Source organism: Pinus tabuliformis, chromosome 5_1 (genome assembly GCF_031772625.1).
Source record: "Pinus tabuliformis cultivar Carrire ecotype Pingquan chromosome 5_1, CPIR1, whole genome shotgun sequence".
NCBI lineage: Eukaryota > Viridiplantae > Streptophyta > Pinopsida > Pinales > Pinaceae > Pinus > Pinus tabuliformis.
In genome coordinates, this window is record NC_142305.1 from 188,144,084 (window position 1) to 188,170,540 (window position 26,457).

Sequence of the window (26,457 nt, forward strand, 5' to 3'; positions counted from 1 at the left end):
CAAATCTTTGGCCTGGGTGGATAACTTCTGCTGTGACAACGCCATCCTTAGATGTGGCGTTAGTGAAGATAAAAACCATGTGCGGTGTTGCCCATCTGTCAAGGTCATATTGGCTTCGCGAATCATGCCCTTTAGTCTCTGATCTAGCTCCCAGGGGCTCTCGCCTCAAAGCATAGTCATTTCCTTAAACCCGATAATTGAGTGTATCTCCGATTTTTCCCTGCTAAATTCACTGTTCAGTGTAGCTTGGATATCTGCAATCCCTACGTTTGGATTGTCATTGGAGTGCTTAATGTACCATGTCAACGCGCGATCCTACAACATGCTTACCAGTGTTGCCTTCTTTATGTTGTCATCCATGACTCCTTGTGCTTCCCATACAACCATTACTACGAACTAAAATTGGTCCACATCTTCGTTCCCTACTCCTTTGAATACCAACAACTTTATTGCGTTCACCATAATAAACTGTGGTGGTGGCAGAGATGGGTGTGAAGATGGTGAAACTGGTGGTGGTGTAGGTGGAGGTGGTATGCACGGAATTCGCTGCATTATCAAACTGATCACACTTCTTGAAGAAAATTTCACAACCTCTTCCTCGCTTTGTCATGGAGGTGCTATCAAGGGACTAGTCTCTAGTTCTTCGCTACATCCATTTCTCTAGATCTTCCCACTTCACGTAGCCCCAAACATCAATTTATTCGCATAACCTGCTTTCACACAGTAGCATTTTAATCCAAGTGTTCAAAGATTTAATGTACTTACCTTGCGGTCCTTTGAGGAAACGTCATTTCACCTCACTATAGCTGACTGACGTATATACCGCGAACTCGGTGATAAACCCTCCTATAATTTGATTGAGTCGATGGTCCATAGTGCACATGATACCTAAAGTTCACGCATGAACTCTGGAGTCCACAAAATTGGTTTGTCGAGCCTACACCTTCCCTGACTATCCACTAACTTCGTGATCCACTCATACAAATCAGAAGGGAAGGATGTAAAGAAAATTTCATGGATTTCCCTATACATGTAGCGCTCCAACCAATGTTCCCATGACACTCACGGATTCCTATTTTCCTGCATCGTGAACTCGTGAATCTTTTTGTCCAGCCACTTTTCAATTTATTTCTTTGTTGGATACTAGTGACACAACATCAGACATCCATTGTGCAGATCTCAATCCCAGCAACGGAACCATTTGTTGGCTTGTTGGGGCCTGATCGAGGTTCAGAGGTGATTTAGCCAAACAAATCCTAGTACTACTGGCTCTTTTGACAACAATTCGTGGAGCGCGAACTGAGGTCTCACCTAAAGTAGTATAGGAGGGTGCTAGAAGCAAGTTTCCACACCATGGAGATGTCTGATGAGTTCAAGTGGTCCGCGGTTTGACCTTGCACAGACGTCGCTATGCGCACTTAGTCACAGCTTGAGGTGTTGCCTTCACACACTCAGCTGTAGAGCCTTCTCCTACTCTACGACCCAAGACACACTCTCTAATACCTTTCATGCTCATCATCTATTAGATTTGTTTACAACTTAGATCCTCGATCTATTTATACAATCCCATGGTCCGCGGACCATGGGTCAGCTGACATTACATTCAAAACTTAGGGTGGACAACCCTATGAATCTAACATACATTTTGTGCTCTGCACCTACATTTCGCAAAGTCTTTACAACCATATCAACTCAAAACTTTGGTTTTGATCCCCAAACATGCCGTGGGGGGATTCCATGCCCAATAGATTGTTCAGGTTTAGAGACAGGATATATGTACCAGATAGCGGTGAGTTCAAGAAGGTGATCTTGAGGGAGTTTCATGCGAAACCATATTTGGGTCACCCAAGCTATCAGAGGATATTGAATGCAGTGAATAAATTTTATTATTGGCCAAAATCCGAAAAAGGATGTAGCAGAGTTTGTGGCTAGGTGTTTTGATTGTCAACAGGTGAAGGTAGAATGTAGGAATCCAAGTGGACTGTTACAACTGATTGCAATTCCATAGTGGAAATGGGAGGTCATTTCCATGGAATTCATCACAAGTTTGTTGAGGACAGTGAGACAACATGATTCCATCATAGTTGTTGTTCACAGTTTGACAAAGGTTGCACACTTCTTTCTATTGAAATCTCACTAGAGGAAATTTCAACCTAAAAGTGCCCATGAATTTTTCACATAATTTCCATGTCATAATACATAAACCAATCAAAATCCATTAAATTTAAAAAGAGGTATATGTAAATATTTTGGAGGGAAAAGAAGAAAATTACTTTTTTTACTTGTATTTTTAGCTTATATACTTATAGGCTTACCCGAATTTCAAGTGTAGACACTCATTAAATGCATAATTAAATTCCACATCCAACAAGTACCCATTATGCATACTCTTGAGAAGACTCACATTGATAAAAATTGAAGATACACTAAAAAAGTGTGGTGAACACGCTTTTTTAATATACCGTCATTTTTTATCAATGTGGGTCTTATAAAATTTATGCATAATGGGTACTCATTAGAAGTGGAATTTAATTTTGCATCCAACAAGTGCCTACACTTGAAATTTGGGTAAATTGATAAGGAGATAAGCCAAAAATGTAAGTAGAAAAAGTAGTTTTGTTCTTTTCCCTCCAAAATCCATATCTCTTATTTTATTATTTTAACTATTATTTTATTATTTTTCCTTAGGAGGCCAATTTTAGGCTAAAATTTCCTCTAATAGCATTCTCAACTAGCGATGTAGCACATGTGTTCATTTGAGATGTGTTGATATTGCATTGAGTTCCAAAGAATATTGTGTCAGAGAGGGATGAAAATTTCACTTCCAAGTTAAAGAAGGAGTTGTTTGTAGGTTTGGGCATAGAGTTGGCCTTCAATACAACTTATCATTTGCAGACATATGGACAGACTGAGAGGGTCAACTAGATATTGGAGGACATGTTCAGGATGTACGTGATGCATCAATAGTGAAAGTGGGAAGAGTATCTTCCACTGGTAGAGTTCACTTACAACAATGGGTATCAAGAATATTTGAAGATGAGTTTGTTTGAGGCATTGTATGGGTGGAGTTGCAATACTCCCATCAGTTGAAGTGATCTAATCAATAGGGTGTTGGTTGGACTAGACATGTTGCCAAACATGGAGCGGAAAATGCAGGTGATGAAGAAGAATTTGAAATAAGTACAGGATAGGTAGAAGACCTATGTAGATCGAAACAGGTTGTTCAACAAGTTCCAGGATGTGGAATAGTTGTACTTGTGCATCAAACCAAAGAAGATCTCCTTACGGATTGGATCATGTGCCAAGATGGCACCATGGTTTTTTGGACCTTTCAGGGTTTTTGAGAGGATCAGACCAGTAGCCTATTGAATTGCACTACCTTGGATAGTGAAATTCCATGATGTTTTCCATGTGTCATTTCTTAAGAAGTATGTTAAATATGTTGAACACGTGATTGACTGGTCTGTATTACATGTGGAACCAGATGGAGAATTCTAGCTGGAGCCTCAATGTCTATTGAAAAAAAAGTTTCTCATGCTCCAGAACTGAGCAATCCGGTAGGTTAAAGTGCAGTGGAAGAAATTTGGGCCCAATGAAGCTACATGGGAGATGGTGTATCAGATGCAGGCTATGTTTTCTTCATTGTTTATTGGTTGAGGCAAAAAAGTTTTGGTATGATATTTGGTATATATTTTCACATATGTTTTGGTGATGTTTGTTATATGTACACATGTATATGGATGTAAATACCTCCATGAACTATGTTATAAATCTCCAATATGTGGTATGGGGGTCATGTCATTATAGTTTCCATGTTTTTATGTTGTCATGTTGGTTTTCTTTTCAGCACAGTGATCATTGTAAATACAACGTCAAGCTATGTTATAAAACCCCATGTGAAGTTTATTTGTTTTTCAGTAGTTTTGATGAGGTGTAGGTTTCGTTGAACACCAAGGATGGTGTTCCCCAAGGGGGAGGGTTCTGTGACAACCTTGGTGAAAATTCCATGTAATAAAAGTCAATAAAGGAAAAATAATAAGCATGGTTGATGGGACACTTATTCCAAGTTGAATGTTGGGAAACACGTCATAGTGGGTGTTCATTTGGTTTATTACAACTAAGGAAATTGTAAAAGGAAATGGCTAAGGATTTGGAAAGGAAAAATGGAATTTTTGGAACTTTTATTTATAAAAATAATGGAGATTAGGAGAAAATGAAGGTGAAGGGTCACTGGTTGCGTGTGAGGAGGAAAATGAATGAAAATAATGGAAAATGAAGAAAATAGAGGCCTAATTGATAAAAGGGATTATAAGGATCAGTGTGTAACCTTTTATCAGTTCATTTTTGGAGCTCTCTCATTATTCTCTCTCCCTCTCTCTCTCTCTCTCTCTCTCTCTCTCTTGGAAACATAGATTTTTCTTGGAGCATTTTGGAATTAGATCAACAAAGACAAAGAAGGAAAGAGGAAGGAAGGATCAAACAAGGAAGAGCAGGATCAAGTGGCTACAGAAATATTATTTGCAGCTATCGATTTGCATGTGTGTTTTCCTTGCTAGATTTGGCATGCATGGTATTACATGTGGTTATTTTTTTGTTATGGCATGGGTTTTGCCATGTGTGATAGTGTTTTTAGCCTAGTCTTTCCATTTCCAAATAGCCATGGTGTGATGGGTTTCTCATGTTTTCATTGAGTTGGATTGTTGGATGGATTCAAAACTGAGTGAGGTGGATCTTTGAATGATACAAGACATGGCCTAGTGACCCCTGAATCAGAATGTGGGTTTCAGTAAAGCCATATTTTGTGTTTCCTCAGTGGGCCTAGGAATCCTTGACCAGTGAATGGCAGAATATATGGTAAAGCCTAGAGGTGGGTGCTCTCGATTGAGCCTAGTAATCTTGAGATGAGATATGAGGTAAATCCTAGAGAGTGACTCTCAGTTTAGGGCCTAGTGATCCGGTGTGGATTGTGGTAAATATGAAAGACTAGGATACAAGGAAATTACTCACCATGTAGGTGGAGAAATCTGGTGGCATCCATGCTTGTTTTCACCTAGTGATATGATGGAGATCATGGTAAAGGTTGTTATTACATGTTTATTGTTTTGGCCTGGTGATCTGGTGTGGATTGTGGTAAATTTTGGTTTCTATTAACGAGGGTGATGCATTTTAGCCTTGGGATACCCTGGCTGGTTCTTTTGGTTTGATTCCCACATCAATGCTTGGAATATGGCATGGGGGTGAATGGATGAAGAGGAATTTGGCTCATCCATTCTATGGTCGGATGGAATGTGGTAGTCACATTTCATGTTGGATTTTGCATTCATTATTAAGAGGTTCTCTCCTTGATATGTTATGTATAAATGTATTGGTTTATATGTGGATTTTGTGGTTCATGTATGCTTGATATTCCTGTTGTTATTATGCTGGTCATATGCATGTATTATGACAATGACAATGTATGGATTTCCTCATGTTTTGGTTTGTAAATGAATGAAGAATATATCTATGACCTAATAGATGATAATGTTGCTAACGCTATAAGGGAACAATGCTTCTTAGCAATTTTTAGATGAGTGTGAGACCCCTATGCTTAAATTTGTTGTTCACGCCTGTAGGTCACATATTTTCGATATGTTTGACGAAATTTCTGTCATGGAATGTAGGGGTCCAGTCAAGCCCTTTTTTAATTAATTTCATTTTTATCATGGTTACCTTGTCATCTTTTTTTTTTTTTTTTCTGAAGGTGTCATTTAATTATGGACAGTGACCTCGGCGCTGGGCATAAAAAAGTGGCTCAGATCTTGGGGAGGTTGGCATGCCATGCTATGGGAGCATCGGTGCCCTTTGGATGCAGGCATGCCCATATCATGGGAGATTTTGGGGGTTAATTGGTCTATGAACTTAGTGGGACCCAAGGGCTGGTTGTTGGAAAGGCTGGGATGGTTCCTGGGGTTCCTCATGCTAGTGTAGAAGGTCGGTATGTTGTGTTTCCATCAATTCCACTTCCTTAAGGTCACATAGGAGGTTTAATTACATCATAGTGGCCTCTCATCACATGTTTAACCCAGTTGGCCAATTACTTGAGTAAATGTGAGAGGAGGGTGTTACAAATTTTGAAATATTTATTATAAAGCCAAACATGAATACATGTATTTAAACGATGTAATTGTAATATATGATTTATAAGAAAGAAGAAAAATACATCACCACCAAATTTTTACACATGAATCCCTGTCAAATCCCTTTTGCCTTCTTCTATTCACTTGAAAAGTTGACAAAAAGTACCAAATGTCAGTTTTACTTCCTCAAACTGATCAAAAAAACCATTTTACTATGCTTTTTACATCTTATATATATCATGAAATTCCATTTCCACCTGAGATGGTAAAGATCCTTCAAAGGAAACTAAGTTTTGGCTACATAAATTGAATTCTACTTAGTTTGCTGAAAATTAAGATCTAAATTACCAACTACCAATCCTTGCTTAATACATCATCACAACTGTGAATATTTACAAAAAACCCTTAATTACACCACCTAAGGTTATATGACACCTATCCTCATGATTAAAACAACTTTTAGAAATCAAATCTTTGAAACGGAAACTCAAAAGATGATGTAGTCCAAAAATGTAGCAGACCTACTAGTTTCGCAGCAACTTGTGCAACAGACTATATTTTGTGTATCTCTCAAACAATGAGTTTTATTGATCTGAATTTTTTTAGTAGGTTACTATCATCATACCTCATCTTCATGAAAACTTTGAGCCAAAATTGACTCAGGGATCTTGAGAAAATTCAAAAATGGTTGTAGGTGACAGTGGCTTGTTTCTAGAAAACCATTATAATTTTGGGCTGAAATTAGTTGCATTTCATTTTTTCATCTCACCCCCATGCATCTATTATACATTTTTTAGGTCAAAATGGTTATAGGGATTAAGAGATATGGTGAAAATACAGTAACTATGTGAATGCGTAGCACAAAAGTGAAATGATCCAAGCTATGCATATCTATGACCTCTTTATAACATTCTAAAGCATGGGGATTGGCTTGAAATATTCCTGAGAAGCTTATGAGCTCATAAAACAACTTCGAAACTGAAAACGTGCCTCTAAAACACTATCTTCCTATTGCAGCAAATGTATAGCAACTTGTGCAGCACCTTTAGTCATCTCCAAAAAATTGAGCCTGTGGTGATCTTTCCTGAGCTAAACCACTTGAGGCAACACCTACCGATAATGTTAACCTTATAAACATCCCATAAGACTACCCAAAACTTTAAAATTGCATTTTCTCTATCGAAATGGGAAGTCGTGATAAATGCAAAACATGTCTTAATGTGTTTATGTATTCTTCATCAAAAAGCTAACATGTGTAAGTTTTATAGGAAATGTGAAAAAATTAAAAAACTTTGGGACCTCCACCTGATGAATTTTATCTATGTGCTACTTCTGCAAGTAAATCCAAACTACCTCTTCTTCTCCTTCTTTTGGACTGTGTTTCTTCAACCAATTATTGTTTTTCTTCCCTAAGCTTCTTTTTTATTGCTAAGGTATCCATAGCCATGTGCGAAACGTTTGCAGACCTCTCAAATGGATATGAGATGGTATTGAAGGGTGAACTTGTAGAATAGTGGGCAATAGGAAAATCAGGCAACAAAAAGAAAATGTGTAGTATATGGGAATTAGGTCTTTTTAAAGAGGCAAGCAATGATTTAATTAATGATATTTGACTGGGGTTTGTAATCAAGATGTTCAGAGTTCAAGATAAAAAATGAACATAGTAATGAAAGGTTTTTTGTGTAGAAAAATACCAATGACACAAATGCAACAACTTCAACTTGCAAACATGCAATTTTCTTCTTATCTAACTCCAAAGCATTTCAGAGTAGAGAATGGGCTTTGAATGAGTGAAATGGAACGACCTATGCATTTTTGAAAATTCATCCAACTCTAGAGTCTTCCTTGATGGTAATGAGGATCCATTTGAAAATCAAGTGGCATTTGTTGAAATGATAGAGGCATGACATGACCTATCATAAGATACCCCTATAACTGACATAACTCACCATAACTAACTCAGATAGCTAAAATATTCATGACATGGCCTCTTTAGACTCTTTCATGATGATAGATGGACTCCATAATGACCTCTTAATGATGACACCACATGACCTTTCATCTCATCCTACCAAATAGTCCATTTTTACTTTAGAGACTTTACATGACATTTGATACCTAACTTAGATCTATTATTTACAAAATTCCTCTTTAAACTCTAATACTCATGAAATCAAGGCTCACATTTACAAATTGCCCTCAAGTGCATAAAAAGACTAAAATGACTAAGGCCCCTATAATATAGGATCCTGATACTGACTCCAATGGGGATGGTGTCCTCCCTATGAGGTGTTAAGAACATTGTAGACCAAGTGCCTAATCAATTGGGTTGTTCCCAATCTTGAAAACCTGCAAATTAATTGTTGCGTTGATTTTCAACTGGAGCCAAATGAAAACTAAAAATCAAACTGGAAACATGTTCCAATCCTCAAACTGAAACAAATCCATCCTTCAAACTAAAACCTAAATTGTACACTAAAAACTGAAAACTATGTTGCAAACTAAAACTGAAAAGAATGCTTAGCGTTTCAAACTTATTCATCACACCTACCGAATAAAAATTACTAGAAACATCTACTACATCAGGTAATAAAAAACTTCTAGTGTAACTGTAAAACATAGAAAAACATAGAATATGACAACTCCAATTCCATGTGAAACTGATAACCTAATCTGAGAATACTACACACTTCACATTTTCTGATGATATCATCATGCTAGCAAAATAATCTTCAAAAGCATGAAATCCTACCCTTTCTTGAAAACTAGAAAAAAGATAAGGATATCTTTCATTCATAGTTGTTGGTTGTTCTGTTGATTAAGTTGATCCTCCTCAAAAATGGCAGTAAATTGTCCTTTTCTTCTCTCATGCAGATAGAAAACAACATCTATCTCAAGCTCATTTTCAAAATGAAAAGAAGCCAACGATTCATATTTCACACCATATTGTTGGCTTATTGGGGCCTGACCCAAGTTCAAATTTGATTTAGCCAAACAAATCCCGGTACTATTGGCTCTTTCGGCTACAGTCCATGGAGCGCGGACTGAGGTTTCAACCGAAGTAGTATGGGACGGTGTAAGAACCAAGTTTCCACACCTTAGAGATGTCCGATGAGTTCAAGTGGTACGCAGTTCGACCCTGCGCACACGTCGCTACACGCACTTCCCGTACCTTGCAGCCTGAGATTTCACCTTGGTGCAACCCTACTCAGGGGCCAAACGTTGTATTACCAAGCCCTTACTAGTATTCCACTATTCGTTTACTATCTAGCCTACTTGTATGCATTAAGTTATACTTAGCAATATAAATCATTCATACAGGTGTGCATAGTAAATAAACAATGTATTTGCAATTTATAAAAAACATGCATTAACCCAAGAACAGATGCACATAATTATGATAAAACTTCACTTTATTATTTTCTTCCTCAGTTACAAACTAGAGTCCACCTTGCGCACCCAGCTGCAGGAGTCCACGCACTCAGTTGTGGACTTACTAGGCTTCTGTGCACTTAGCTGCAGAGCCTTCTACTACTCTATGAACCAAAGAAACACTTACTCACTCAGACTCTTTCTTCTCTCCATTACTTTGCTATCTACGTTTTAAACTTACAGCCTCTATCTATTTATACAATCCCATGGTTTGTAGAGCATGGGTAGGTCGACATTACATTAGAAGACTAGGGAAGACAACCCTGTGATTCTATCATACATTTCGCACTCTGCGCCTGCAATTCATGGAGTCTTTACAACAATATTGGGTCAAAACTTGGGCTTTGAGCCCCAAAACATGCCTTGGAGGGATTCCATGTGCAACAAGCTCCCAAAACAAACATCGTGACTCACCCTCGAGTCACTCAGCCAGCACGATGATCTTGGCTTGGAGTCCCCCCAACTGTTCTCGAACTATGTTGAGGTTCGCAATGCATTGAGCTATTGCTTGTTGGATTTGTTGCATCCTCTATTCTGAGACTTCTGTGTCTAGGGTGCTTCTCTACATCAATGTGTGCATCCCCTCCATGTTGACGAGCTTTCCTTTGATGTTTGTTGTGATAGTGAAGGCCTCATCAATCCAAGCCTGGACGCGTGCTTTGAGAACTGCCTCCTTGTGTCACACTGCATCTATCTACGCCTTCAGTGCTTTAGCTTGCTACATCCTTACAAGCCTTTGGGTGAGGACTACTATCTGTACAGTTCCTTGGAAATTATTGTATTTTTGTTGGAGTTCTCGCACTTCTGTTTCCATGTGCTAAATGTTGGGGTCCTCTTGCAAGGTTATGAGGACCTGAAGTGCTTGATCCAACATGCTAGTACAGTCTCGTACTGCACCTCCGATTTCCTCCAGTCTCGATGTGATAGTGTTAGCGCGTTGTTCTCTAAATTCCGGGGGAGTGGAAGGATATGCCTTCAACCGCAGCTCAGTGATCTAAAGATTCAACTCCGGCTGAACCTTTGTCATTTCTTCCCTAGCCTCGCGGACTCATGCTGCTAGCTTGTGGATCCACACCTTTGCTAGTAGATCTTTTGGGATGTCCAGCTCTGGGACACTTCAGCAAGAGTCACCTACCACCTGCACCAATTGTTGATTTTGTGACACCAATTTGTCATGCTGCAAGATGCAATGTTCCATGTTGATCTTTTACTCTCTGAGGACTTGGAGCGCGTGGCTCTCCATAACACGCAACTCTACCATTATCCCATCCTACAATAGATATAGTGTCTTGTGCGGAAGGGCAACCAAATTAGGTCCAAGGCCTTTCATCATGCTAACCGAAAATTGATCGGCCTCATTTGCTATCACTAGGGCCCCTTCGAGAAACAATATTGTGTTTTCCATTCCTGCGTGCAACATCTTCTCTACTGCCAAGGATCTTGCAACGAGGTGGGTAGAAAGAGTACCCACCTGATGGGGCTGCACCTGTAACTCGTGCAACTATGCTCTGAGGTCCCCCAATACAGTTTGGTGCTCTTGCATAAAATCTTGAAGAGCCTCATTGGTGATATCTCGCACTGTCTCGCCGATGTCATGTAGATCACACTCGGTTATGGTGATCGGTTCGATGGCCAATTTCGAGGCCTTGACCTTCTTCCTCGGTCGTTCTTTCTTTGCCATGTGTGGGCGCTTCAACTGTGTGGATGCAGACCCTAGGTCTACGCTCGCTTTTGTTGTTTTTACTTCCTTTGCCTCTTGCCCCTGCGAGGGCATTGTTTGGACCTCGCCCGCTTTCGCAGTTGCTTCCTATGCTATTGCGGCTACTTCTATGACCTTTTTCTACTCGACAGCTTTCTATGTTGCTTCCCGCACTGCCTATACCTTAGTCGCTATTGTTTCCTTCCACCTTTTCTCGACTAACTGTTTGATGTGTAGCTTAGCATCATCTTTCTTCTTCTATGCTGCTGTATTCTCAAGTTCCACAAGATCTGGGGCATGCCATTCTAGTGGCCATGCCTCCAAGACATTGAAAATAGAATTGTTAGTGGCTAAAAGTGGTAGCTTTGTCCATTGATTTTTCAGATCCTTTCATGCCCTGATGTATATATTAGGCATGTCGACTTGAATTCTACAAAACTCTGCAGATTTTTGTACATTGTGGGCGACAAGCGTGGCTTCCGGTTGATCCACATCCAGATGTTCATCTCCATGAGCACCCAGAAGACGTTTTTGTCGCGTATCCACTTTGTATCCTTCGTCGCCCTAAGTGAAATGTACCTCGCGGCCTCTGGTAAATCTCTGTAAATGGTAGAAAATTAATTGTCCCCCAACGGTCCCCCCGCTACAAGAACTATGCACAACAACTTCCACACATAATGGAAGGTTTTACCGTGATCTTGGGCTTCGCAACAATTCTTTAGGAATTTTGTTCAGAGGAATTCAACCCAGTTAAACTAGATCCCTTCCGCGCAGTGTTTGGCTAGTGCGATCACTGGTGCAAGTACCTCGTCTGTGCGACACTTTTGCATCACTTTTCCCACTAGGATGTGGGTCACTACGTGGACCACTTTGTCTTTGATGCTAGAGATGGCATAGCCCCTCTTCTTCTTCTCCAGCTTGTACTTCATCTTCCTGGCCTTCACGAGGGCCAAATCACTAGTTCCGTCTGATATGGTCGCGGGGTTTTCTCCTTTGTAGGGTAGATAGGAAATGTGGTGAATTAGGTTTGTCATGATGGGGATGGGATCCTCCAGCCATAGATACCCATCATGCACTAGGAAGAGTAGGTACCTAGTGATGGAAATGGCTCTTAGGGTGTGGTGGAAATGCAGTACCCATAGTAGGTTTAGCAGCCCGGCCGCTTCCATTCTGTGCAACCACTTCCTCGGTTCTAATGTTGTCACCACCCCCAGGTGTTCTGCTTCACGAGGTTCCTGGTCTCCAGGTTACGGAACTTCTCATAGTTAGCAAGCTCCCAATATTCAAACTTCATGGTAGGCATGCAGCCCAGGTGCATGCCTTCAAACACAATGCCATCTGGGAGGAGTGGGGTATAGAGTGAACTCTTGGTTTCGTCCAGGTCCTTGGGCACCTTGGCCTTCCCTTTTGGCGGGGGGACGTAGGCAAGTAGTTTTGTCGTAGAGTGTGTAGGTGGAACATCCTCCTCCATGCCTTTGTCCTTCCTCTGTGATGATGAGAGCATGCAAATTTTCTTCTTCCTCATCTGTTTCTATCATGACAGCTTCCCCTTCTCTTCCATCGTTAGTTTGTCGTGCAACATATTCCTCAGGGACATGCATACAGGAGCCATTTCTTTCTTATCCTTCTTGGGTCTTGGCGTACGCTATGATTTCGGATCTTTGTCGCAATCCCGACTTCTTCTGGAACATCCTCCATAGTTGAGGCCTACACAGCCTCGCCGACGATTACCTCTTCCACTCCCAGACAATACTTAGTTGTTGTCATCATATCTAGGCTGTAATCTATCACTCGTGAATTTAGGGGCTCAATCAATTCTTGGATCAGAATTCTCAGATCTCTGTTCAATCACTCAATTCAAAAATGACCAAGCGTTGTTTATTGGGCATCCATGTTGGCCCTCAATTTTTTTCTATCTTTGCTTAGGGAAACTTACTTAATTCTTATATTTTCTATCCATTTTCCATCACATCCATCTCATTTTGATGTATTTTATGCATGTTCAAGTATTTAATTTTAATTTTTCAATTTCTAGAAGTTTTTATGAAAATTGAGTTTCAAGTGCAATTTTGGACAGAATCAGAAATTCCCATAATATCTATGTGGATGACATATTTGTAAGACACTTGGGCTTGAGATGGATGCATGAATGGAAAGCTTGGGAACTAGGAATAAACTAATTCCACTTGGTTCAGTCAAAACAAGCTTTATTGGGCCCGGTCAAGGCTGGTGAAACATGACTAGTCACCCAGAAAATCCCTAGGAAATGGGGCAGTTTTGTGATTTCATGGGATTGTCCATATTTCTTGGGATGGATTGAATGAATTCGACTTAGATAGATGCATATGAATAGGTATGATTCTTAGAGAGACTTGTTACACAAAAATATCGTCATCATGATTATTTGCAGTCAGTATGGGTCTATCATCACTTGTACTGTCCTCCTAAGCAAGTCTCAGACCTCAGCTCTCCAAATCAAGCTTTAGAAATGAGAGAAAGACATTAAAAATCAATGTAACTCTGGTTCCGCACTTTCTCTCATGGTCACCTGCGGTCCCGCACCTTCTGTGTACAAAAATTGCGGACCTGCCCGCTCTGTCCCTAACGGTGTAGGTGCGGACCCCTGTGAAAGTCAAAAGGCGCAAGTTTTATCTTAAAAAACTCACTTTGGGTTAATTCTAGAGGTTTCTAGAAGGAATTTTGACGTGGATTGTTCGCTCTGAGGTGGTTCATGCATCCCAAAAGAGAAGGAGCTAATACCTTGATGAGAGGAGCTATCCCTTTGAAGGAGGGATTTATCCCTTTGAAGGAGGACCTAGTAACCTCCCTCCATTGCACTATAAATACAGGCATTGGACTGGTTGCTAGGGAGGTTAGAAGCTGAACATTTTTTAGGGTAAATGCTGGTGAAATCAAGACTTCCTAGTTAAGCCTAAAGAGGAGAGATCACATACCTTTTTTGGTTTCATTGGGGAGTGAGTTGAACTTGTCAAAGTAGAGGAGACTTCTTGCTGGACCCTGGGAGGAGCTTGTACAGCGTCAAGGCAAAGGTTGTAAGGTTCTTCTTCTTTTGAATTAATACAATCAAACTCATTTTTCTCAACAAGTATCTTATGTTATTTGTTTCATGGACTACTTGACTTTCATGTTAAATATGTTTTATGCAATTGGCTTTTCAGGTGCTATTTAATTTGTTTGCCTTGTTTGTGTTTGCAGATTCGCGAAAAGGAGCTCATTTGGATCGAAGGAGCGAGGGCATTCACAAGCTAGGATTGGACCTAAGGTAGGCCCTAAAAACACTTGTTTGCTATTGTCTATCAAAGCATATTTAGAGAAAGATAGTGTCTGGTTGGTTTGCTTGTCATTAGGTCTTCTTTAGATTCTAGGAAGGTCTATCTTGTCCGCAAGATCGACTTATTCCGTGTGACAGAATGGCAACTCCATTGGGGACTTGATTGTTTTCCTTGTTTTTACTTTGACCTGAGAAAATCTATTTTTGTTTCTGTTTTTGGCTTGTTGTGTGTAAAATTGGGTAGAGTTTGTAGATCCAGGGTTATTTTTTGTTTTTCATAGCTTTGGGAGGGGACCGCACCCTAGTCGTTTGACACAGTGCGTACTTACCCACAGCTTGGCTTTTAGCACAGAGCGGGACCGCACCTGTGCCAACTGTGGACCTGCGGACCCTGTCAAAATTTTGAAAACCCTAAAATTTCCTCTGTCAGTCAGCTTAGTTTGTCTTTAGAAATTGTTATCCACTGCCCAGACCTGCATATAACTTGTCAAAAGCTTTCCTTGGATTGATTTTGTCAGTGTTAGGGTTTTAGGTGAAATTCCGAGGAGTTTTGCTTGTTGGGTTTGTTTTTCATTTTGGTTATGTAGTGGCTCAAAGCTTAGAAGCTGTAGGGACTTTAGATTACATTAGTGTCTACCAGCCTTCTTATGAGTCTGACCATGTATGAAATCTCCCCTTGCTGACGAATCCGTTTTGTATTTTCTCATTTCAAAACTTCGAAAAGCTTGTGTTTGAGAGTTTGGATTTTCATTTTAAAAAAAAAAAAAAACGAAATTGGTTGTTCTTGACTGATTTGTGATTCTACATGAATTAGTCCTTAGCTTACATCTAGTTGAGTAAAACATCCTCTAAAAAGACTTTTAGTAGGATTTGACTTCAAATAGGTTTTTATAGTTTGGAGCTCTCAAAGTTAGTTATTTTTATTAGTTTTGAGTGTTTTATTTACAAAATATAAAATAAAAAAAATAATAATCTCTTTTGAAAAAGTTTGTTTTTTGTAGTGATTGAGTGCTTTGAAACGAAAAGGGAATTTTTTGTGAAATAATTAGTTGTCTCCTTTTGAGTGCTTTGGAAAGGAAAGGCTCTTCTTTTAATTTGTTTAATTGAGAAAGATTTGTGTTTACAAAGTATTTGCATTCTCAAACTCTTTCTTAGTTTAGAAGTTCATCGAAGAGAAAAAGATTATTTAGATCATCTTAGGTGCATTTTTCGTGATTTTGAGTCGAGTCTTCATACCACGAGTTTCATCTCCGCACCTTTGGACTTAAACAAAAACCACTAAAATTAACTCTTAAAGTAAAATTCACCTAGTAACATTTTTATTTCTAGGGCTTTGATACACCAACTTAGCTTAGGCTAGTGTCTTGGAGTAGGAGAGTAATTAACTCTCCAAGACAGTAAAAACAAACAAGTAGTTGTATCTTGTGGTAGGGAAGAAATCCAATTGTTGCATTTATGCTTTGGGAAAGCTCTTCTTAAAGGAGAAGCACGAGATCGTGTCTGAACCGGTGTGGGAATCAATCCTTCCTCATTGGGAACAACGCCAGATATTCACGTATTACAAATGGTAAACCTCGGATTAACCATTTTCGAGGAGCCTGGGGTCACTTGTTGGTAAACCTTGGATTATGTCAAGGAGCCTTCAAGGGGATTGATCTTGCTACTCTACCCTTGCGTGCGTATCGGATCGTGGACTGTTCCCCTAGGTGTATTTGTCTCAGTTGGTAACCTTAGTGGCCATATTCTTTAGGACTCTTCCTAAGGTGACAGTGGTGGGAAGATCCCACTGTACCTGGAGTAGACGTCGGCTAGACTCACTTGGATTTTTTGGGGGGTTCACTTCACTCGAGACGGTTAAGTGGAGGAACTTGTGCCAGTCTATTCATTAAGCAGGTTTTCGGGGTAACTGTTCCAACCGCCATTTTTGTACTGAACTCTGCAACGTTGGATTTCATCACCAACTAATGTTTTCGGTCCAGAAAGTTACTGTTTGTGTGTGTTTGATCTCCTAGATTCTTTAGGCGTATGATTCAAATTTGTTTGGTTCTTTAGAGACTTTAGGTGATTTTCATTGAGATTTTACTTTGTTTGCATGTGAAGTAGTTAAAAGTCTTTAACTGTGGCTGAATTACCAAGACAGTCCCGTAGACTTCGGGGCCAGTCTCCTGAGATTATAAACGTGGCTGAGTTACTGAGGAAGTCCCGTAGACTTTGGGGCCAACCTCTTGAGGAAGTACCAAGCCAACTTGAAGGCTTAAAAGTCCTCGTAACTCCTAGAGACAGTAGAGTTGGGTCACCGGAAGAGGGAGAATTTTCTTTGATAGTACATCCTGATTTTCAAACGCCAGTAGCAGAATATAATCCACAGTCAGTGTCTGTCTCCGAAATCGCTGGTAGCTTTTCATCTACTAGCGATATAGGTGAAGAACCTGAAATATCCGAGCCTGAAATTGAATTTGCTGCTACTCCGACATCGGGGTTTGTTTCTCCATCTTTGAGTGGTCCTGGTTCACCTATGGTAGAAAGAGTAATCACTCAAGATCTTCCTTCTGGATTGATTTCTATTGAAGAACTTGCTCTGGAAGAAGAAGAAGTAGGCATCCCTATCCCTCAAAATCAACCTACTATCGAATTAAGGGAGCGTGAATCAATTTTTTACAGTCCGCCTAGGAGTAGTTCTTGGTATCTTTCTTTGACTAATTATTTAGAAAACTCAGGGTTAAGTTTTTCACCACCTCATGCTCCTTATCACTCAACAACTAGAGGTTTTTACACTCCCATCAATATGGCAAGACAATCGTCCATGTTTACTCAATCGCTTGAATCATTTTTGTACGGCGGTCCATCTGTTCCCTCTGGGTATCAGTCTCTTTCTGGTACTTTTTTGGGAGCATCTCCTCAACCCATTGAGCAAGGGTTATTAACTGGAAGCAGTGGTACAAAGCCATTGAGCGTAGAAGACATTCTTATGATGTCAGGTTCCATTCCCAATCCTCAACCTCAAGGTGGCCAGTTACTGCCTGGAGGGCAGCCTCAATTAATGCCTGGGGAGCAACCTCAAGGTACACAATTTGCATCTGGGGGGCAACCTCAAGGACAGTACATACCTACGGGACAGTATGTTCCTCAAGGTCAACCCTAGACTCAATATGTACCCCAAGGTCAACCCCAGTATCAATTTATACCTCAAGGTCAACCCCAGTATCAATATGTGCCTCAAGGGTATCAACCCCAAGGTCAATACTCGAACCAAGGTTTCCAACCACCCCAAGGTCAAACGTTTGTTCAAGGAACAAGAAATGTACCTTTCAATTATCAATCCTACCCTCAACCCGGTTATGGTCTTCGGTATTCTCAACCAGTTACGGGTCAGTACCCCGAAATGAATATAGTATGGGATTCATCGCAAACCCAACAGGTGTTGCAGCCAAGTGTACAGTTGTCATCTCAAACTGGACAACCCTTAGTTTCTGGTACATCCCAGCAACCAGTCCAGTCTAACATTCAAACTTCTGTACCTTCGGTAGTTTCTCAGCTTGGGCCTAGTACACCTCGTACTCCGCCTCAAACGACTGCTACAACTGCCACTACATCTGTTCAATCTACCCCACCTACTTCTGGAGTATCGACAGCTCTGGTTTCTATTATTCCTGTATCTACTCCTCATACATCTTTACCACCATTTGGATCTACGATTCAAACTTTGATTCAGATGCCTGTAGGACAACCTGGTTTAAGTACGGTCGTCACAAGTCAACCACAATTCACCTATCAACCGTACCAGGGACAGTACCAATTCGGTCCTGTTGTCCAGCAGCCAGTTTATCAGTATCAACCGTATCCTGGGTACACTTATCAACAACCTCAACAACCCCAGTACGGTCCGTTAATCCTGGTTTTTCGGGAGGATACAATATCCCAAACGCGATTCCTATTCCTAGTTATCCTGGATATCCTCCTCTTGGGGCTGGTCTCATGACCCAGAGTTTTAGGGATCCTAATCGGCAGTTACCATTTATCGCAACTTTGGACTTGCTTGACTTGTCACGCCTAACGAACGATCCCATTAATTATCTTCCATTTTGGCCGCCAATGCCAAATAAGTTGCTCGGTGACATTCCCAAGTTCGAAGGTAAATCAGGAGAGGATCCGTCGAACCATGTGATGACTTACCACCTCTGGTGTGCGTCTAACTCCATCACAGATGATTTGATCCATCTTAGACTTTTCCAGCGCACTCTAATTGGTCTCGCGGCCAAGTGGTACATTAAGTTACCGCGAGGAACTTTTTATAATTTTAGTCAGTTAGCTACCTCGTTTCTAACTCATTTTCAGTTGCCAATCCGATATGACAATGGTACGGAATTGTTAACTTCGCTAAAACAATCGAAATCCACGTACATTTCAGATCATATTCACGAGTGGAGACGTCGACGCCGTTTAGTGAAGGTATTTATTCCGGATCAAATCTTGGCTGAGTGGTTTGTAAAATCATTTTTGCCAAAGATCACTAAAGATGTTGCTAAAGCCGGAGTTGTTACTGAGGAGCAAGTCATTGCTCAAGCACAGTACCTTGACTTGGTCTATACTCAGTCAGGTACGTTACATGAAAAAATCCCCGATCTTCCCAAGTCAAATCAAATTGCTGCAGCTCCTTTGAGATCTCATGCCGCTGATGGTATGATCGGCATGGTTAACACTAAAAGTAAGAAGAAGTCCTCCAAGAATTCTTCTCCTATCATAACCTTGCCTGATTCCCCAACAGGAGATTCTTCTGCGGAGATTTCCACCGATATTCACGTTGTAGAGTCATCTACAGCCAAATCAAAATCCGGTGGGAAGAAGAAAGGAAAGAAGAAGAATAAAATGGACAAAAGTTCAAAGGAGAAACCTAAAAAGATGGAATCCAATGACGAAAAGCGCAAACCTCGTTATCCTTGTCTCATTTGTGACGATGAACATGTTACAAGAGACTGTCCTCATCGTGCAAAGGTTGCGAAGATTGTCAAAGGTTCCCAAACTCCTATTGTTTTGAAGGATCCTTTTCTGGCTCAAGACAGCAAGATGATAGGTTCATCCTCGAGTGCCAATGAAGAACCCATACTGATGATGTCCCATGTTAGGATTGGGACTCGATCGCAAGATTATGGTAGTAAGAGTCCTGTTGATGGTAAAGAAGCAGAATCTTCTCATTCTAATCCATCAACCTCAGCTCCCGGTTCCGATCCACTACAGATCGAGAAACCTAATCCAGACTTAGTAATGAAACCGCCCGCCAAGGGTATACTTCAAAAGTCAGCTTTCAATCCACATGCGAGAGCGACTCAGAATTATAACATTGTTGAGGATTTAGCTGTTTCATCCTCAGTAATGTCGGCTTTGGAAGTGCTGCAATCATGCCCAGCACAACGTAAATTACTTTTGTCGGCTATAGGAGCTGTTGATATTGAGGACCCGAACCTAATAATTTTCAATATAGAAAATAGTACACCACGTTTGCCTCATCAAATGGCTTTCCGGATACCAGTGATAGTAAAAAACAGGCCTATTCATCGGACTATAATTGATGAGGGAGCTTCAACGTGTATTATGTCGATACAGTGTTGGAGATCGCTTGGTTCTCCTTCACTAAATCAATCCCCGACGATTCTAAAGGCCTTTGATGGCTGTGGGTTTCATCCTTTTGGAATTCTACAGGATTTGCCTATAGGGGTTGAAGGAAAAACCGTTAGTCTAGATGTGGAGGTGGTTGATGCCCCTCTAGACTACAACCTTCTCTTCGGTCGAAGTTGGTCTTATGCTATGACAGCGGTCATTTCATCGATCTTTCGAGTAATAAAATTTCCACACAATGGAAAGATCGTGACAATAGACCAGCTGGCTTACTTTTCATCTGACCCAACCTCTTCAGAGAGTATTCAGCATGTTGGTAAAACGACTATCCCATATAGGGATGTTGGAGTAGGATTAGTTAAAGATGCCGGTTTACTGGGAACTTTTCCTTTTCCTCCAATCAACGCATCATCTTCATTTGCAACCATTCATATGATTACATCAGACACCATTGTTTATGATCATCCTTGGATCATTCCTTTTGAATCTGAGATAGACTCATTTGGTGATTCCTGTTAACACCCAGGTTGTTCCCTATGACTCCCAAGGGAATACGGCCGGGGTAACCACTAACCAATCTTTGGATCACTGTTTCTAGCCAAACTGTGATCAGAGAGGGCTCTCTCTTGATGATTTGTCTCTGTTATGATGGTGTTTTTAGGCTAGCTATTATGCTCAGGTTTTGTTTTATGTTTTGGGTTGAAGGATTTCTTTCAAATCTTATGATATAGTGTTTAGATAGTGAAATACCATTGGGCAATGGAGTCTGGAGTTGTGAAATGTTTTGATATGCTGGACTGGTGGTGTTCAAACTGCAGGGCCTATTGTGTACTCTAGACAAACAAAATTGGCTTAAATGGTGATGTATGTCAACCAACAGAAAGCAATTAAGAATTTTCTATTAAGTTGATGAGGTGAAAGTGAGCACACTGCACAGGAGCAAAACTTGAATTCCTGTAACAAAGGCCACGGTGAAAGGTGTATTCTGAAAGTGCAGCAATTAAGAATTACACTTATCTAGACTACAGCTGAAGAGAACATTTATAAACAACTCAGATTGAACTCAGGGTATTCAGAGAATAAATCCTGAAAGTTATTCTTTTTCCTTGTTGCTTAGTATAGAAAATCAGATAACATATATGAATTTTAACAAAACAACTAATTGACAGTGAGAAGGTACAGAGACTTATTGTATGGTGAAATACACAGGAATCCAGCAGTCATCAACAGACACCGAAACGCATTCAACAGCTCAGAAATCCAAGAAATTCCATCACTTTCTTTATTCAACTTCTGAAAGGATTACAGCATAAGAATTTCTTTAGGAGAAATCAACAACAACCCCTCAAGCTTATGCGAGGAGCAAATATATACTCTCGGTCTTTACAAAAATATCTGAGTTCTAAGTTATCTCAGATTTAATACTCTCACCAACTTCTAAGATATTTAAAATCAGAAAGTTATTAAAACATTGAATACAAAGTAAAGGTGTCTTTATGCTTTGTCAGAAGATATTCTGGCCTTTGGAGGCCACTGAGTCGGTTAGAATGCTTTGATTAAATGCTGGAGAACACGTCTTTATGCTTGCTGCACTGTATTTTTTCGGGTTTGCCACCTGTGATTGTGATTGCTGCTGTGGTGACCGAATAGCCCTGCTGAGTTGGCTAAGCTTCTGTCTTTCCTTTGTATATTTATCTACCAAAATTCTGCCTGTGCATGACTACTTATAAACTGGACAAAAATTAACATTACAGGTTTTGGCTTGATAAGATTATCTGTGTCAAATTCTTCCAGACTTCCTGTGTGGGCAATTGGTGCTTCACAATTGCCTCTATGGTTTCATCTGCTTCTGTATACTTAAAGAAATTTGGAGGTACATCAAACAGATGATTGATCTCATTCATAATAAAAAATAGGTTGTCCACCCTATTGTACAAAATTTGCCCTGATGCCGGCCCTGATTCTGCTGAAGTACTGGGCTGTCTTGCAATTTGTCCTGCAGCATGGGCATCAACCCTTTTGATGTAGTTTTCAAGGGTAAGCAGTCTTCCTACACTGCTTAATATACTGGGGAGGCCTCTGTTCTGTAATGCCTGAAATCTGTCCATGAACTTGTTGATTTCGGTCTGCATATCCTGGGTTCTCCTTTCCAGCGTTCCAACCAGGTTTCGTAGTGTCAGGACCCTTTTAACCATTGAGATTGTCTCAGTCCTGTGAGCAATTCCCATGGTGGCCAGTTGAGAGCTTGTCCTGTTATTTAAAATATTGATCATTCTGGTGGCAGCATCAGGCATGTTGCCAAGGCTTGCTCTAGCTCTGTGTATTTCCCTGTTTGCCTTTGCAATGAGTACTGATTGTTCATCCATAGTCTCAATATACTGCCACTGATTGGTGATAGACCGGCCAATATTGCCCCAGAGGACTGCTTTTAGCTCTGCTGTCACCTTTTCTAGTGTGAGCTCCTTCTCAAGCTCAGTTATCCTCTTCTTTAGAGCTTTTATTTCTCGTTCCTTTACAGCTTCACTCTGCTTGCTCTTATCATATCTCTGATTTACTTTAGCCAAAGATTCTTTGGCTGAATTGAGCTCCAACATTTGAGCTTCTAGGACTTGAATTTCATTTCGGAGCTTCTGCATATTCAGACTATGAGTCTGCTCTGTTGTTGGTGCAGTTGTTGATGTAGTTGGTGCTGTAGGCCCTGTCTGCTGAGGAGGAGGGGCAGTTGTTGGAGGAGCTTCCTCAAGATTGATTATTTCAGGAGGAGGCTGGGAGGTTTGACCCTCTTCTCTTTGCTTCAATGCTGTCTGTAGTGCTGCCTTTGCGGCTTCTGATTCTCCTAGTTTGTCTTGAGTCCGGATCAGCTCCTTGTACAGAGATATCATTAGATCTGTGGCATCTTTTTCAAGTCTTTGTTGGGCAACATCATCTGTCTGAGGGTGGATTGTGGCTGGGAGTTTGATTTTCTTCCTTAAGGCCGCCATGTCTGCATCCCTTAACTTCAATATTTCTTGGATACCCTTAACATCCTTGGGATCATGTCCCATCTCTATAATTATATCTTCCAAGGACCTGATTCTGTTGTCCTTAGCTTGTGATGATGCTCTCTCCAATTCCAGCTGAGAGGCTGTATTATCAAGGCTGCTTTTTAGTTTGTAATTTTCCAATGTTTCATCTGCCAAGGAGGCATACACCATCTCACCAGTCGGTTTGTGCAGTTCGATTTTGTCCATTGGGTGTATGTCTTTGGCCAAGACCTCCATGTTGGTCCTGAGGTAATCTGAGGCAGATTGGGGATGCAGAGCTGTGGGCATAAAGTGACTCATGATCATTTTGCCTTCACTTACATCGAAGGCAGACATGAGTCTTTGCTGATTGGTGGGAGCCAAGTTTAGCAGATGATTGTACAGCTGTATTTTGATAGGATCACTCCTCCTTTTGATGTCTATAAATTGCTGTTTGATGCTTACTTGTCCTTCTTTTTGCTGGCTGGAGGAGCTGACCTCTCCTCCTATAGCTCTGTCCTGTTCATGCTGGAAGGAACTGGCTGAAACTTCTCTGCTGGGTGGGCCCATGCCCATTGCTTGTCTTATTGCTATATCATCCTCTGGAAAGTCATTCAATCTTTGTCTTTTCTCTCCCTGGTTGATGGATGAAGTCAGGGGAGTCTCTCTATCCCTTTTTCTGGTTAAGTCCTCCTTCTGTGGGGTTTGGAGGACCGAGGCATCAAAGGTAGTCTCTGGCCTAGGAGGCACTATATTTTGAGCCTGTTGCTCAGTGGAACTTGGAGCATCAATCACTCTTTCTTGCTGCAAGGGCTGCTGTTTGTTATGTTGCTCCTCTTCTTGCTGCTGCCCTTCTCCCTGCTGCTCCATCTCTTCTTGTTGCTGCAGCAATGTTTCCACTTGCTCTTCTGTCAAAGGAGGTGGCTGTTCCACCTGCTTTTCTTTGTCTTTGCTGGCTGTCTGTGCCGTGTTCCCGGCAGCTTGCTGCTGTGTTGTTGATGATGAAGTAGCTGCTCCAAGTTGTTTTTTGTATGAGAGGGGAACCTGTCCACAAGGTTCTAAGTCAGCTTCCTTTTGAATATTTCTAGCCTCTCTCTCTAGCAGCTCTTCATTAGTAATTTTCTCTTCTAGGGTACCTTCTTCCCAGCTTAATGCATTGGCATGCTGTTCAATCTCAGGCTGCCTTACGTGTGAATAGCTGCCCAATTTGTATTTTATCCTCCTAAGGGAGACAAAGTGATTGGGGTCATAGGGTATCCATTCAAAGCTAGTTTGCAGTCTGAGGGCCTCTAGGATACTGTTTGCCTCTTTCCACCCCTCCTCTTTTCTGTTGTATAGGAAAGGACCCAGCTGGCTCCTTACCTTTAACTGTGACTTCTTGTTCTTGCTTTGAAAGTGGAGGTAGTCGGCATTCCCAAACTGCCTGAAATATTCTAAGGCAAAAAGCCTCATGGGGACATACCTTGGCAACCTAAAAGGCTTCAACTCACAGCCATATATTCTGATGACTGTGTGGTTTTGGTAGAGGTACCAATTACCAATGTTGTAGGTTTTGTTCAGGTGGAGAATTCTCCTCATTTCATCAGTTAGCCTTGGAGGAGGAACACCATGCAATACTGTCATGGTTGGATGAATGAATAAGTCAATGAACTCGGAGTATGTGTAAGGTGATACAGAGGCACAATGAAAGACAGAGGTCCAAAACACAACTGACCTTGGATTTCCCTGGGCATTGACTTGTTTCAAGGGAATAGAGAAGCTGGCTGGCTGATAAAACAAGAATAGGTGGTATATGTATGAGGTATACCTGAACAGTCTTTCCCTCTTCAAGTTCATAAACTGGTCATGGATCTTATCTGCAATGTATGTAGCATAATCATAATGTACAGCTGGGGGCTTACCAGGAGAGAATAGAGACAGCATTTCCATTATGATTTCATCCACATCCTCCAGTCCCTTGAACCCTAGGACATAGCTGATCAAATCCACTAACATCCTGCCCAATTCATTCAAGTACTGATATCCAATAGGAGGAGTTCTGATGGCTTCAGAGCCTGGTTTTACAAACAACTGGTTGATTTTGATGAGTTGGTCATTTGACAACTTGCTCCCCTTCTTTATCAAGTTCTGCATGTGGAGGGGGGTCAATAGCTTTGCAGTATGGAAGTGCAGCATCTCATTTATACTCTCTGGGGTGATATGGAACAGGACTGAGCCTGTAGGGCTAATGATAGCTCTTTGGCTTGGGTCATAGCACTCCTGGCATCTGTAGACCAACTCTGGCATAGGATTTACCTGGGGGAGGTTGTAGATGGGCAAGTTTGAGTCCCAAATCCCCAAGATGTCTGCTCCACTAAGATGCTGGGCTTTCAACTCATTCAGCATCTGAATATTATATTTGGAGCCCAATGGAAACCAGTCTAGCATTTGATAATCCATATCTCCCAGGGCTTTCCATTCTAATTCCTGGTGAGGGGCATTGAGAGGCTTGATGTTCAGAGCAATGGGAGTGTCCATGGTCTTCTTTGAGTCTTGTAAATTGTGATTGAACTGTTTGCAGTAGGCAGACCAGTTCAGGGGTGATTTACCACAATGCAAGTGAGTTACAGGTATCAGAGGGGAATTAGCCCAAGAGCAAGTGAAATATTGTTTGAATTGGGGACTGTAACACTGTCAGGCCTCACTTTGTCACCTGTAGCAAGTTTTTAACGCGCATAACCTACTGTCTCACGATTGCGCGAGCAGTTTCAATTGTTCTGACAAAACCTCGGGAATTTAAGGCTCAGCTAGTGTTTTTCGAGGTCGTGGCTGAAAATAATGGCTCTGTAGAGGAATTCACTAGTGAAATTGTAAATTTCAACGTCCTTTAGGCCTTCTAAGAGCATTTACAGACAACTGCAGGCGTACGGAGGAGGAATGATGAAAAATACCTGGTAAAATAGCGAGCAGAGGTTGTACGAGCAGTCTGGATTGGTGCTCTGGAGGTCGCCTGGTTGATTTTCAGCAGGTTGGCGAAAAATCGGGCGTGAACAGTATGCAGCGGAAATAGTAAAAATAGAGTGAAAAGAACGTAAAAATGCATTTTTGGCCATAATATAGGTTTTTTGACAAATTTGGCGCCTCTTTGTGATGACGTCAGCATGACGTCATTGGTGGGGTCAAGGTCGGATGACGTCAGCCGACGTCATCAGGTGACGTGGCGGGCAGCCATTGGTCCATGGGGTAATGAGGTGGCAGGCACGTTGGCACGGATGCGGACAAAAATACGATGCGGTGGCAGACACGGTGATGACGTGGGGA